At 40.0% G+C, this 15,620-nt stretch overlaps 1 protein-coding gene across 7 annotated transcripts in view; it reads right to left on the bottom strand.

Moving 5' to 3' along the window:
- The window catches only part of Slc12a8 (solute carrier family 12 member 8), a 166,020-nt gene that overhangs the window by 146,159 nt on the left and 4,241 nt on the right, over positions 1 to 15,620 (bottom strand). The window contains exon 1 of one of the 7 annotated variants that reach the window (XM_078044056.1): positions 2,820 to 2,955. The exons of the other annotated variants lie outside the window; for them this stretch is intronic. The gene's annotated coding sequence lies outside the window, so the exon portion shown is untranslated. Of the gene's footprint in view, positions 1 to 2,819; positions 2,956 to 15,620 lie in introns of those variants that run through there. 7 annotated transcript variants of the gene reach the window in all.

Below are 15,620 nucleotides of genomic sequence, written 5' to 3'. Positions count from 1 at the left end.
TTTTTATTTTGAGATGGTCTCGATAAGTGGCTGAGGCTGGCCTAGAGCTTTCGATCCTCCTGCCTCAGCCTCCCAAGTTGCTGGGATGAAAGGCATGCACCACCACACCTGGCACACACACAGTTTTGAGGATTGAGTCCACAACAGGGTCACTATTCACTACAAACACCAGGGACTGCTGTACCTGCGTGTAGCAGAGACTAGCTATTTCACAAACCTGACTTCCTTTCCTTTTGGCCACCCAGGTAGACTACATTTTCCAGCCTTTCTGCAGGGGTGGCCATGTGACATGCAGGTGGGAAAAACACCCTGGGCCCCAGCTCAGGCAGTGGTCACCGTTCTGGGCAGCATCTCTTTGCTTTTCAGTCCAAAGTCCTAGGGCTGAAGGCAGCTCCCAGGGGTTACTAATCTTCAGATAACCTGACTTTCACTTTTGCTTCTTCAGCCTTTCCAACCCCCCACCCCCATAATCAATCCTGGGTATCAGATTCCCTGTTTAATACCTACAATAGTTTCCATTTTCCTGACTGAACACTGACCAGGTGACCCCTATGTCTTCTTCCCTTCCAAGACCCTAGGATTTTAAACCATTGTTTGGCAGCTGTTCAAGCATGAGAGGTCAGTAATTGGTTCAACAGATTCTCTGCTGGTTTTTCCAAATCAAAAAATAACCAAGGCATTTATAAACACTCAAATAGAAACCCTTTACTGATCAAATTAAAAGCTTGTGGAAATACTAAAATGATCTGAAGCAAAAGCAATAGCAACTCTTACTGTAAACTGTTCCTGCAGAGATTGTGTCTTCCATTACACTCAAACTATGCAGCAAGGATTAATGATTCTCCGTGAGTGGGTTGGGGTGGATGGGGAGGAGGAGGCGCCCAACTAAGAGCCCCTGTGCAGTGATTCCATCACTGGTGAGATGTGTATTATCTGCAAAAGCATAAAATCCAAGAGTGCAAGAAAAAAAATCTAAGATCCAGAGTCACAGAGGCATGGCTCCTCAAAGGCTAAGAACAGGAGATGCAGGTATCACCTAGGGCCAAGACTCTTCCTCCTCTCCTGCCACACACTCACAGGCAAGGAAGGGCCTCAAATAAGCAGTGGTCACTAGATGCTGGGAAGGAAGGGGGAGGGGAAAGGGAGGTTGGGTAATGGGAAGCAACACGGAGACAAGAGGAATTAGTCCTAATGCTCCACAGCACCAAAGGGTGACTATAGTTGACAACGACTTATTATATATTTCAAAATAACTAGAAGAAATGAGTTCAAAGGTTCCCGGCAAAAAGAAATGATAAATGTTTGAGGCGATAGAGATGCTAATTACCCCGATAGGATCATTACACATTGTGGACATGTATTGAATTCTCGTACTGTAGCCCATACATATGTACAAATTTTATGGGTCATTTTTTCTAATTTAAAAGATACATTAGGAAAATTTTCTGCCCTAAATTTAAGTATTTCAGGTTTCAAACGTTAACAGGAAAGAAGGAGGCAAAAAACAAAGGAAGGAAGGATGGAAAGAAAGAGGCTCAAGAAATAATTGGAGACATCAATTAAGCCACATGGGACAGATGGTTTGGGGACTCCTTGGTTTCCCTATCAGTCCTGACCGCTGAGTTCTCAGCTTCCTCAAATGAAATGCAAGATAAGTAAAGCAGAGACCCAGAGGACCGTTCCCCAGACTGTCCTGAAATGACATGCTACTTCCTAGGCATCCACATAAAGGCGCCAGCTCCGATGTCACCACTTGTGCAATGCCATTCAACCTTGTGCTATTGCCCAGAGTTGCTTCAGGAGGGTACGGTCTCCACCGTTCAACCACTACCTGGCACGGTGACTACCAGCTCAGATGGGCTGAGGGACAGGGCCACGGTGTGCAGAGAAGGCAGTATATCAGTTCTCATGCCTACCACACACTTTGTGATTCTCCTGGGACATCAGAGCCACCTCCTTCCTCTGGGGAAGGGGAAGGAATCCCCTCTCATGTCCCAACAAAGCCCATGGCCCAGTCATTTCCACTGCCTCAAGAGGAATGGCTGGGATGAAGGATGAGGATAGTTAGGCCGGTTCTGGGCTAGCCTGCTGAGCAGAACAGATGTCTGGTCCCAAATGTTAGTAGCTACCTTTTGAAATTAGTCGTCCACAGTTTTGAGTCCTGGTCATCAATTCCAAAATGAGGAGAATCTCATTTGATATTCTATAGACACACAGGCTGGGGAAAGGGAGGTAGCTAAAGGATGCTTGCTATGCCTAATGTGGGGTCCACCGGGAAGAAGAAATGCAGGTTGAGAAGGGTGAAGAAAGTCAAGAGAATAGGTCCTGCAGAAAGGGCACCATAAGTCATTCTCAGGGACCAGACTCCTCTCTCCCCTGAGGACCCTCAGTCTGGAGGGAAGGCTTGACAGATTACAGGGGTACTGCTACTGGGAGCCTGGCCCCAGGCAACCACTCCTTGGACTGCTCACTGCTAGAGTTCTCCTTCCCAAGCCCCCAGGACAAGAAGTCCTCAGCACCCAGGGACCTGCACTCAACACAGGGAAAGCCATGGCTACCTGGTGGATGTTTTTAGTTCCAAGAGAGTAGTCTTTCTCCTGTGATTAGAGAACTTCCACATATTTGAGCAGAGACTAAAAGGCTGGGAAAAACACTAGGTAGGAATGCACCCAGCAAGTTGAGCTGATTAAGAGACAGAAAAGTCCTGCCAGAGGCAATGATATGGGCTCATGCCTGGGAGCCTTTTAACACACCTGAAATGTGAAATGACACCTTTCCTCTCTTCTGGCAACTGAAGGGGAAAAAAATTTAAAACTCACCTTCTTCCCATCAAGGTCAAGAGTGGGTCAAAGCAAGATAGGACTTGCCCTTTTCTCCCCAGGTATACCTGCAAAGACTGGCTCTACCTGGATTATGCTGCAAACAGATGAACCAGCAGCTTGCTTTCTGAAACTTAATTATTTAATTATTAATTAGACACCAGAGAATAGGCTCGAGCTGCTGCTGAACTGTGACCCAGCGGGCAGACTGGAAGCTTTATTCCTTTCCTCTGGCTCTGAACAGGCAACATGTGCCAGACCACAGTGACCAAGAAAGATTTGGACAGGAGACTAGCCCAGCCATGGGCTCAACCTGCATAAAATGCTCTGACACACCTGAACCAGAGGGTTTCTGTAGGGTTTGGGGGGAAGATAATTGCAAAAGCTTTGTGTAAGGTTGAAACACCACAGATGATCCTAAATGTGGATGAGGTATTTCTTCAGGGAAGTTGAAAGGCAGACAAAGAAAAGAGTTCTTATGGACTGTGCGGTTTCTCTTTTTCCCAGCTGACTGTTCTCATGGCGAAGGTAGAATTCTTGCTCTCAGGCTCAGATCTCAAAGCTGCCTCACTAGCCCTGCCCTGCCCAAGCACTGGCGGAGCCAGCCCTCTGTACTGCAGCAGGAGTTCTAGACTGTTTTAGAAATCCAGTGGACGGCCACCCCCACTCAAGGAGGACATGGAACTAGCTCTGCAGGATGCAACTGGATGTCACCTAAACCTTATTGCCTTGGATTAGGACCATGCTATGTCCTGGCCAGTTCTGAATTAGTGATTCCTAGAGAGGTGAGGTCTTCCTGGCAGTGTCGCTCTCCTCTGCCACAGAAGCAGCTGGAAGCCAGTGTCCAGGTCCAGCAGGTCCTGCATGTTTGGCCCAAGTACTCTCCAGGACTGTGTATCCTCAGGGCACAAACCAGTCACACGGTGGGGCAGCCTCAGAGGGGGAAGACCCTTAGAGGCTGTGAAGACATTGATGCTGATGCAGAAACCCTGCGTTCTGCCACTCAGGACCAAGAGCAGCTCCTTCACCAAGAGCATCCATTTCTGCCCTGGAACACAGAGTGTGCAGACACGTGCTCTGGACACTGATGCCAGCCCCCAAGTGACAGAAGCCTGCAGTGGCAAGGCTATGGCCACCTGAACAAGAGCTTCCCCTACCCTTTCCCATCTCCTTGGCAAAAGGGGAGAGCCTTTCCTCCAGGGCTCAGATTGCTGCTAGGGAGTCTACCTGGATTCCACCTGGATTTAACACAAAGAGGAGCAACAGGGACCCTAATGCCCTCTCCACAACAGTAAAACAGTTAAAAACCAACTGCAGGCCTGAGGCAGTAGCTCAGTGATAGAGCGCTTGCTTAGCATGTATGAAGCAGTAAGTCATAGATAAATTTTAAAAACTGCACACTAGGATTGTGGCTCAGTGGTAGAGCGCTTGCCTAGCATGGGTGAGGCCTTAGGTTCGATCCTCAGTACCACATAAAGATAAATAAATAAAGGTATTGTGTCCATCTATGACTAAAAAATATCTTAAAAATTTTTTAAAACTGCAAAAGTTTTATTCTCCAATAGATCATCCAATATTATATCCATTTAAAGAATGTTTATGTAATGAGTATATCCTTTCCTATAGTTTAGAGTTTTGGAACCATGTTAATATTTTACAGACTCAAAATCAAATCTATGAGAATTAAAGGTAAAAACTAAAACAGAATGCAAAGAGAAGGAAATCAGTGTAACTGTCTTAACACAACCACACTTCAGGTGGAAAAAATGAGATTATAGGCATGGGCCACTGTGACCAGCTTGGTGTGTTTTTTTCTTTAGGGGTATACATCATTAATTCTGAATCTGCTTTCTGTCCATTAGAAGTCTGTGCGAATACTTCCATATATTAACTGGAAGTCAATTTTCTCACTATTAGAGAAGAGGTTCCAACTAAGGAAAGAGGAAGAATAGTAAAATGAACCCTGTGGGGATGAGCTGGAATTAGAAATATCAGTTTGAATTTGTAGTTTTTAATACATAGATATATATGCATACATATTCATGTGTACATACATATACATGTTGCATACATATATTTAGAGAGATACATATACATATGTATATTTATATTTATCTTTCTTTTCTCTGTCCACTTAAAGGGTCTATAAGCAAAGACATCCCAGTAGCAATGAACATACCTAGTACTCAGATCATGATTTCTAGATATAATTCCTTACTTAAAGAAACCAGGCGAGGTTCTTTGAAGAAGTCACTGACTCAAGTCTCAGGCAGAAAAAGTATAATATGTATCTATAAGAGCTTGTATCATAAAGTAAGAAAGTGCTAAAAAAAATGGCAAAGATATGTCAAAAGTTTATAGGAGCCAGCCTGAAAGGTCTCCTGCCTCAGTCTGGCTGGGCACAATTCAGGAGCCACTTGTCAAAAGAAACTAATTTTATTTTTAGAACCACACAGGCCAAACAAAACAGCTCCTCAGGAAAAAACCCTCAGAGCCCAACTGCCACCACCAGCTTCCCACAAGCCTCTCACCCCCACCCCAGCCTCTCCACCTCCCACAATCCTCCTGCTCTTGAGGCCGATTGCCTGGGTTGCATGGGCGGAGCCAAAGAAGTCCCCCAATGAGCAGCTCCATGGTCTGAAAGGGCAGGGAAACAGCCCAATGAGCATCACCGCAGAGGAGCCAATCAGCTAGATGTTGCTGGGGCCACTGTGAGCCAATCATCAGCCGGCAGCTGGAAGTTTGCTGGCAGCTGGAAGTTTGCTGGGACCCCTTTGGCTGTGGCTCTCAACAGTCTCCCATTGGCCAAATGCTGGATTATCAAAACAAATAATAATAGCAATAAAATATCATAGAGTAGAATAAGGATCAAAATCCATGCAAATACAAATAAATGAGTAAATTGAAATGGGAAACAGAAAATAAAACTTTTTCTTACTGCAGAAAACCAACTAGTGCATGTGGAAGGGATTACAGTGATAGAAAATTACCATTTGCGGCCATCACAGTGATAGTGGATTGGCCAAGAATCATCAATGGATGCTAAAGCTTGTGGGTAAAAGATCAGTGAGGAATAGGATATTTCCATAGTCTCAGATGAGCACCAACAAATGATTTATTAATTATAAAAGGAAAATTAAAATAATTTTAGATTGGATTAACCTAGTGGGCACCACCTTATAGAAGTAACCAAAGTTAACATCACCATGATGGGACATATGGAAATCATGTACCTCCTGGTAGATAGGATGCCTTGAGAAGAACCCAACATCGCTTCTCTAGTATTCCTGCCAAAATACAATGCCTTAATCAAGTCATGAAGGATCATGTTCCAAGCTGATGAACATTCTACAAAATAACTGGTTTATGTTCAACAAAAAATGCCAAGGTCATGAAAGACAAAAAAAAAAAAAAAAAAAAGCCAGGAAAGTGTTCCATGTTCCTCCCATCTCCTGTAGTATTCTCCTCTAGGAACTGTTCTTTAGTGTCTCCTGTTAAAGAGACAAAAGAGATACAACAACTAAATGCAATGTGTGATCCTGGACTGAATTCTGCACAAGGGGAAGGCAAGGAGGAAGTAATAGGATATTAGTGGCACAACTGGCAAATTTTGCATGTGGAACTATAGATAATAGGATCATCATGGTTGGTCAGAGAAATTCTTATTGTTAAGCACACATGGAAGCATTTATGGCATTTATGGATAAAGAAACATGCATGTCTGCAAATTACTTCCAAATGATTTAGGAGAAAATGAGAGAGAAAGAGATCAAGAGTAAGAGAGAGAGAGAGAGAGAGAGAGAGAGAGAGAGAGAGAGAGACCTAAGAAAACAAAAAGGAAAAATGTTAAACAAGTGGTCAAAGAGTTAAGAATACATATAGACTTTTTTTGTTATGACACTATTGCAAGTTCACTATGAATATGAAATTTTATCAAAATGAAATTTAAAAATAAATAGGTGGTACAACTTTATCAATTATTTAACACCATCAAACTCAACAATGAAGAATGTTTTTAAGATGGTAAATTTTATGTTGTATATAATTTGCCACAATAAAATATTGGATAATGTTATAGTTTGAATGTGAGGTGTCCCCCAAAAGCTCATGTATGTTGTGAAGTAACCTGTGAACGGGTAAGTATGTTGTGAAACAATGCAAGAAGGTTAAGAAGAGAAATTATTGGGCTAAAAGAACCTTAATGCAATCAGTGAATTAATCATCAGATGGGATTAATTGAGTGGTAATGAAAGGCAGGTGGGATATGTCTGCAGGAGGTGTGGTTTGGGGGGCTTTGCTTTAGGGGTATATATTTGTATCTGGCAAGTGGAGTCTCTCTCTCTCTCTCTGCTTCCTGATCATCATGTGAGCAGCTTCCCTGTGCCACACTCTTCCACCATGATGTTCAGCCTCACCCAGAGCCCCAAGGAATGGAGCCAGACTTCTGTGGACTGAGACCTCTGAAATTCCCTTACAATTGTTCTAGTCAGGTCCTTTAGTCACAGCAGTAAAAAAGCTGACTAAAACGAATATAAATAATAATTTCAATAAAAGCTCTTTTATAAAAGGATCTCAACACTTATTTAAAAAAGAAAAAACAAACAAAACACCTTGTTTGCTCTCGTACCCCTAGTTGCCCAATATGGATTGGATACAGTGGCACCTCATCCGGTTCACTATCCATGGTTTCAGTTACCTGTGGTCAACCTCCGCCTGAAAATATTAATATTTGCCTTGACTCTTTCAAGAAAGAGACCACATTTACATAACTTTTATCAGAGTATATTTTTATAATTGTTCTATTTTATTATTAATTATTGCTAATTTTTTACTTGCCTAATTTGTAAGTCACAGGTAAGTATGTACAGGGAAAAGCAATGTATACAGGATTTAGCATTATGAGTGGTTTCAGGCATTCACTAGGGGTCTTGGGATGTATCTCCTATGGACAAAGATGGACTGTACTCATTAAATGTGAGTTAGCTGAATCAATGAGTGAAATGTGCTTTAGAAAGTAACATCAAGCATCTCTTTTAAGATGGCAAAGTAAGCACTTTCCTACCTTCTAAATTACCATGGAAATGACAGAAAAGATGTGGGTTTTCTCAAAGTTTGAAACTCTAATTATAACTAGAAGGGGGGGGGGAACAAGTGCTACCAGACTTTTGGAAAGATTCCTGCTGATGGGGTTGGAGGGGCAGAGAAAAAGCAAAGGATGGAGCAGAGTTAAGGAAGTGCTGTCTTCCATGGCTCCTGAGAAGCCCCATTTCAGAGCTAGCTTGTCCCAGAGCTGGGGCCCTAGATGTGGACCCCAGGAAATCACAGGTGAAATGCTGTCTTGAGGGCTTCATCACATACATGAAGTAATATATGTAACAGCATAAAATATGGAAAGTTGGTAAGTGAGCCAACATGGCTGCCAAGTTCCTACATTTTACATGAAGTGGCAAAATAATGACTCTAAATAAACTGAAATGCTTTAAATATATATTAAGTTTCTGCAACAGCCATTCTCAAACTTTTTGTCTCTGGCCCCCTTTACATTTAAAAATTATTGAAGACCCTAAAGAACTTTTGCTTATGTGAATTATTCCGATCAATGCTTAGCACATTAAGAACTTAAAATGGGATACTGACTAATTAATTTTAATAGAACAATAATAAACCCATTTCTTGTTAAGATAAAGGACATTTTCACAAAAGAATAGCTATTTTCCAAAATGAAACCATTTTTCTTTGTGCAAAGAAAGACCATGTTATGAATCTTGCAAATCTTCTTAGATTCTGTCCTGATAGAAGACAGCTGGATTCTCATAGCTACTTCTGCATTCAATCTGCTGCAAAATGTTGTGTTTGAAGAACATGAAAAAAAAAAAAATCCTGACTTCCCACAGTTCTAAAGTTAGAAAAGGAAGAAGCCACTTACTACCTCTGATCCATGTATGAAAAAAATTAGTCACCCAAATGATAAGAGAATCGCCAGAAAAAGGTGACATAAGATATAAGAAATAGCAGTAGCAGCATATGAACCAGAATTAAAGAAAACTTTAAGGAAATCAAGACTTTCAAGCAGAAAAGCCTGAATGACTTAAGATCCTGTTTTCTTCTCCACGATTCCAATACTATCACTTGGTTATGCAGTTACACACACACACACACACACACACACACACACACACACATTTTACTATTTTAAATACTGTTTATTGTTCTAAAACTTTAGAAACAACTAAAATAAATATGAAAATGTGCACTACAATTACAGAAACCATACACAAATGCCATAACCTTGACAATGTAAAAATAATAATCCAACTAACAAAAAACTAGAAATTAAAGAGAAATGGAAGGAAGACTTTGTGTGCTAATGTCTTATTTTTCATATCAGAAAACAGTGTATTGATAACTTTATCAAAAAGTTGAGGTATATTGATATTATTTAAAGTAATATTAATAACCAATAGAGGAACTGAAAACCAGAAACCACCTGCAGGGACAGCCTCTGGAGAATGGCAGAGAGGGGGGAGGGGGAAAAGCTTTTTACTGTCTATCACTCTTGTCTTGTTTAAATGCTTTTCCCTGCACATAGGTAGTACCTCTGTGACAAAAATATGTAAACTTATTTTTATTTAAAGAAAAAAGTTTGCACATCATTAGAAATATTTTAAAAACAGAACAGGTTCTTTAGCTGACTAAATGATAGTTATCCCGTTTATAGTTGTATTCAGTGGATGGATTCACCAAAGATGTTTGTGATCTAAATCACATTTTAAACACAGCGAATAGAATATTAAAATATGCTAAAGGCTTTTGTAAAATTAGTAACTGCCTCCAAATTTGTGTATCTTTAAAAAAGAATCATAACTTGTTTTTGCTTTGTGTTGTTCTGATAACTGCCTAAATTTAAAAAAATGACTCAGAATGAGCCAAGGCTGTTTTCTTTTAAGTTAAATTCTGTGAATTCTGAGTTTCATGTTAGAGCAAGGACACAACTATTTCTGACTTACTGAGGGTTGCAAGGCCACTGTGGCTTCATGCTATTCATCAGTACCGATAGCCTGTAGCCAGTAACAGTGACCACAGATGCCACCTACAAGCCCTGAGGATTAGAATTTCTACACAGATGAATGGTTTTTAACTCCACTATCTTTTTCTTTCTTTCTGCTTGTGGGGAAGAAAACATTCTTATACCAAAATAAAAAAAACAAAGAAAATGTACGTAGGACCTGACCTGGTCTGAGTGTTGAATGTCTCCCAAAGTAATTTTTTTTTCTATATCCAGCCATAGATGAAATAAATGTATCTAAGACAGTAAGAAGTTTTGAAATCACTTAGGTCATCCATTTAAAGGTTTGGTTCCCAGGTGGTGGCATTAGAGATACTGTGGACCTTTAAGTGATGGGGCCTAGTGTGGAAGGTCTTTTGGTCACTGGGGGCATGCTCAGAGGGGATTATACATCCCTGGTATGTGTGGGTGTATGTGGGTATGTGTCCCCTTGCCTTCTCTCTCTGCTTCCTGGCTCAAGATGTGATTGCTCGCTGTGCCACATGCTCCCTCCAATGCCATCTGCCACCCTTAGCAGAACTAAGTTGATGCAGGCACCATGCCTTTGAACCTCCCAAACTGTGAGCTAAAGAAACCTTTCCTCTTTACAAGTTAATTGCCTCAGGTATTTTGGTGTGCTGGTAACATGAAGCTGGCTAATACAAGACCTTCCTCCTGAGAAGTGGTAAAAGCACTATCCTATTAGAAATGTATCAAAGTCTAAATGGGTGCTCCCTTGAAAGACTTTTCACATCAAGCTGTCTCACCTCTATAAGTACCACACCTTTCAATTAAGGCATTAAAAACTTAGGGGGAAAATTAATTTTAAGAATTAGATTAAATTATACTTGATAATTATTAGAAAGCAAAGAGACACTGATTTGAATTTTATTGAGGTATGCATATTTCTTTAAGTCTAACTACAATTCATTGATATTTTTCCATGTCTATAGAACTATCTAGTATTTAACTATTATCCTGAAGAAATATATTTTGGTGAGAGAGGGTACAAAATGAAGCTAAAACTCAAATATCCACCCCTACAGGAAGCCCCCATAGTCTAAACACCACCGACTGGCACCATACACAAATTACAAGAATAGTACTTCAGCCTCCTTAACATAGCATCTAGGATACTTCTTGTAAACCCCGATCTATTAAATGATGGCAGAGACAGTAATTTTTTTTCTATATCTGGCCATAGATGAAATAAATGTACCTAAGACAGTAAAAAGTTTTGAAGTCACTTAGGTCATCCATTTACAATTAAGCAGACTGAATTACCCATGTTTTATTTATTTATTTTTTTAAATTTCCATATCTTATAATGCTATGGCAACTTAAAAATTGTGCTGGCTTAGAAGAGACTGACCCTCCCAGGACTAGCCAATTCTTAGAAATAGCAAAGGGCTTGGCAAGAACATGCCTTTCATACACAAGCCAACCAGTTCTGAGTCTACAGCTCCAACCACCACCTTGTCTAACTCTTATACACCAAGGCACTATCTTACCTGACCTAAATCATCCAGGGCTGGGTACCAGGCAACTAGAGACCACTCCTATAGTCCATAGTCCATCAGAATTATTCAAAATGGCCAATTCTAAACTGTTTTTTCTACCTTGCCTTTCCTGCAGAAATCCCAATAAAGGCTTTGACCTGGATTCTTCCTTCACTCCTGTCTTTGATCATCTGACCAACCCTGGAGCTTCCCCTGTGGCCCTGCAAAGTGTGGCTTATTCTGTTCTCTTGGGAAATATAAGAAATTACAATATTCTTTTCTTGATATTGATCTGTATTATCATTCAGTAACCTCCACAAATTAAAATCTTGCAGATACAAATGAGACACAGAACACACCTATTTCACTTCAGTGAAAAGCACTTTCATCCCAGTTTTTAGGTAGGACCCCTTTACCCAGCAAATGTCTCCACTTCATTTTCTATAAACATGCAGCATTTTTGGCCCACTTGTCATTTGGGGGCAAAGATGCTGAAACAGTCTTAAAAAATATGCCTAGTAAAAAATGGGACTCTAAAATGGAAAAAGGAAAGGCAGTGGAGAAAGAGAAGGGAAGGGTATAGTGTCCACGTGAAATGCCTCAGATGCATCTTGGTCCTGAGATTCTGTCATTTTTTTTCTCCCACCAATTCTAGGATCATATGCTTTTTTTCTTCTGCTACCTTTAAACATCAATTTTGTCCATTTTCTTTTCTATTTTTCTAGTTTCCCAAGATTTTTTATTATATAATATTAGGTTGGACTATAAGAAATTGCCAATGTTGATACTTTTTCATGAATATTTGATATTTTTAATTTGCAGAATTAAGGGATATTTTTCAGAAAATGAGCATCTGCTAAGTTATTTATATGGGGTTTTGTCCATTTTCCAGAGATGGATTTTATATTGACACTAATAGTTTAGATCCTTCACTTGCACTGGATGCCTTCCAGAGATTATATCTAATTTTGTATTTGTAATTTGTATCCTTTTTACTAAAAAGAGTCCTAAAAATGGTATAAGCTTCTTGTTCTCCAAAAACCAAGAAGGTAAGGGGGTTCATGGTTCTGGGAATCTAAGTAAGACAAGAGCCTTATTTTCCCATCCAATCATCTGGGCCCAGGTTTCCTTATATGTAAAAGGAGGGGCTAGTAAAACTATCTTGTCTAAAGTTCCCTTTTCCTTTCACCTCAGTTGCATTCATTTCTGTACATATTAATAAAGTAATATGCCATTGCATAACATGGGATGCCCAGCTTACTTTACACATTTGTGTGTAGAGTTTGTTTTTGCTTTTGTTTTGTGGCGCTGGGGTGGACCTGAGGGTCTTCCATATGCTATGCATAGTATGGCTTTTTTAAGATGTTAAAACAGTCTTTTAAAAATGCCTAGTACCTAACTCATCAATCAAAAGACACAGACTGGCTGACTGAATTAAAAAACAAGACCCAACAATACACTGTCTCCAAGAAATTCATCATAGGCAAAGACAACCACAGACTGAAAGTGAAAAGATGGGAAAAAACAGATCACTCACGTGGATCTCATAAACAAGCAGGGATTTCTATCCTCATATCAGATAAAGTAGACTTCAAGTCACAGTTAATCAGAAGGGACAAAGAAGGACATTTCATATTACTTAAGGGAATTATACATCAATAAGATGTAACAATTATAAATATTTATGCCCCTAACAATGGAGCATCTATGTACATCAAACACACCCTTCTCCATTTCAAGAATCAAATAGGTCACAGCTCAATAATACGGGTAACTTTAACATGCCTCTGTCACCACTGGATAGTTCCTCTAAACAAAAACTAAATAAAGCTATTTAAGTAAAAAATATAATTGATAATTTAGACTTAACAGACATATATGGAATATTTCATCCATCTATGACTGAATATACTTTCTTCTCAACAGCACACAGATTCTTCTCTAATATAGACCATGTTATGTAAGCTATCACATATATTGGCATACAATTGTAATATTACCTTAGTATATTTTTAGCATCTGTAGGGTTATTTTGATAGCTCCATTTCCACTGATGTTAATTTTTGTGCTCTTGCTTTCTCTTGATCAGACTTGTTTATGTTTTATTAAATTTTAGCTATAGTCTTTCTTCTCTATTTCATATATTTCTGCTCCTACTCTCATTTTTTCCTTCCTACTACTTCATTTGAAAATAATTTGTTATTCTAGCTTCTTTCTGAGACAAGTACTTTAAGTTATAAATGTTCATCTGAGTAGTGTTTCATCCCAGAGATCCTGACATTTTAAGCTTTTATTTCACTTAGTTCAAAAGTACTTTTTATTTACTTTTCTTATGCTTTCTTCCTTGACCTCTGAGATATTTATAAGTGTGCCATTTAATTTTGAAATAGTTGACATGTGGAGGTGGGGTTCTATATATTTTAAGGTGATTGATTTCTAATGTACTAAATCATGCAGGAAACAGTCTGCATAATTTCAAATTTTAAAAAGTAATGAAAATGCTTTTTATATTGATTGTATTGGCTATATACATGTCAAAACTTATCAAACTGCATACTTCAAATATGTGCATGTTATTGTACTTCAATTTTACCTTAAAGCTATGGGAAAAAAATGCCTAGTAAAAATACAAGTCAGTTCTGAAGTGTACACTGGGTAAAGAGGATTCTGAAATAAGAGCAAAGCTTTTGAGATGGCAAAACCTAGACCAATGCTCAAAATTATAACCTGAAGACTGGATCAACCCAGAGCTGTATGTGGGGTCAGTAGCCTAGGCTCCAGCCCAACTGTCACTCCTTGCATGTGTCTTTGCACAAGTCATTCAATATCTCTGGCTTGTTTCCTAACACACTAAACAAGGAGACTAGGCTAGAGGATCTCTGAGTACCTCTCTACCTCTTGGCCTACCAAAACTTGGCCAGACTCTGTTACTATGCCAAGCTAATTTAGGTATGAAAATTTGAGAAGGAAAAGAGAGAGACCAAAGGAGGAAAGGACAGAGAAGAGAAAGAGCAGGACATCAGACAGTGCTGGGAGACAAGGGGCAGGTGGATCATACCCTGGGACTCACGCAGGCCTCAGACACAGGGAAACACCTCCTCCCATACCCCCACATTCCATGCTGGCCAATGATGTCATTCTGGATTTGAAACTTCTGCCTTAAGCCTTCTGCCTAACTTTGTTGTGCTGAGTCATGTGTTTATTTGCCAGTGGATCCTTCTGATAATTTATACACTACTCTTTGGATTCTACTCCCCACTTTAATTTTATTATTGGCCGACATTTACTGAATGCTATGAACCAATCACTATACTAAATATTTGCAGGAATTATCTCCTTGATTCTTTTTCATTTAAATGTAGCCATTTTATAGGTGAGGAAATGGAGGCTTAATGAGTTAAGTAACTGGTCCAAGATCACAAAGTGTTAAAGCCAATACTCGAACCCAGGTGGCACATGTACCCTTGACCACCACATCATCAACCCCTAGATCTATCTACTGCCTTTCTGTAAGGGGTGCACTTATGACTGACCAATATACACATACACAGCTACCCTATCTGATCCTAAAATGATTAAAGCCAAACCAACAAATCATACATCTACTTCTCTACCTAACTCACAACCTATGAGCAACCTTCTAGTCACAATGACCAAGAGAAATACAGGTCAAGATCAAGAGTTTGTCTTGACACCACTAGCCTGTCTTCTCACTGGGCATGCCTACTTAACCCCATGTTCCACAGGCCACAAAGCTCTTAGTAGAATTTCTGACCCCGCCAATACTGGAGTAAGGGTTTAAAAAGGTTCACAGGAGGGCTGGGGATGTGGCTCAAGCGGTAGCGCACTCGCCTGGCATGCGTGCGGCCCGGGTTCGATCCTCAGCACCACATACCAACAAAGATGTTGTGTCCGCCGAGAACTAAATAATAAATATTAAAAATTCTCTCTATCTCTCTCTCTCCTCTCTCACTTTCTCTTTAAAAAAAAAAAAAAAAGGTTCACAGGAAAGTTCTTGAGGGCCAGCCAATCCCAGAGTTCAGATCCAAATGCACTAGCCCCCCAGCCTATTCCCTCTTCCCCCACAAAGGCCCTTGATTTATCATCTGGGTGGCTTTGCTTATACAACTGGAACAGGTGTCATTTGGCAGAAAAGATAAAAAATTGTGCCTGGGCATCAAACATGCCTGCTTTCAAAGTGCTTTAGTCCTTCATCTATCAAACAAAACTAATCATGTCTCCTCCAGAATAATACTG

The sequence above is a fragment of the Ictidomys tridecemlineatus genome, chromosome 3 (assembly GCF_052094955.1).
Source record: "Ictidomys tridecemlineatus isolate mIctTri1 chromosome 3, mIctTri1.hap1, whole genome shotgun sequence".
Taxonomy (NCBI): Eukaryota; Metazoa; Chordata; class Mammalia; order Rodentia; family Sciuridae; genus Ictidomys; species Ictidomys tridecemlineatus.
This window is presented reverse-complemented; position numbering and strand designations above follow the sequence as displayed.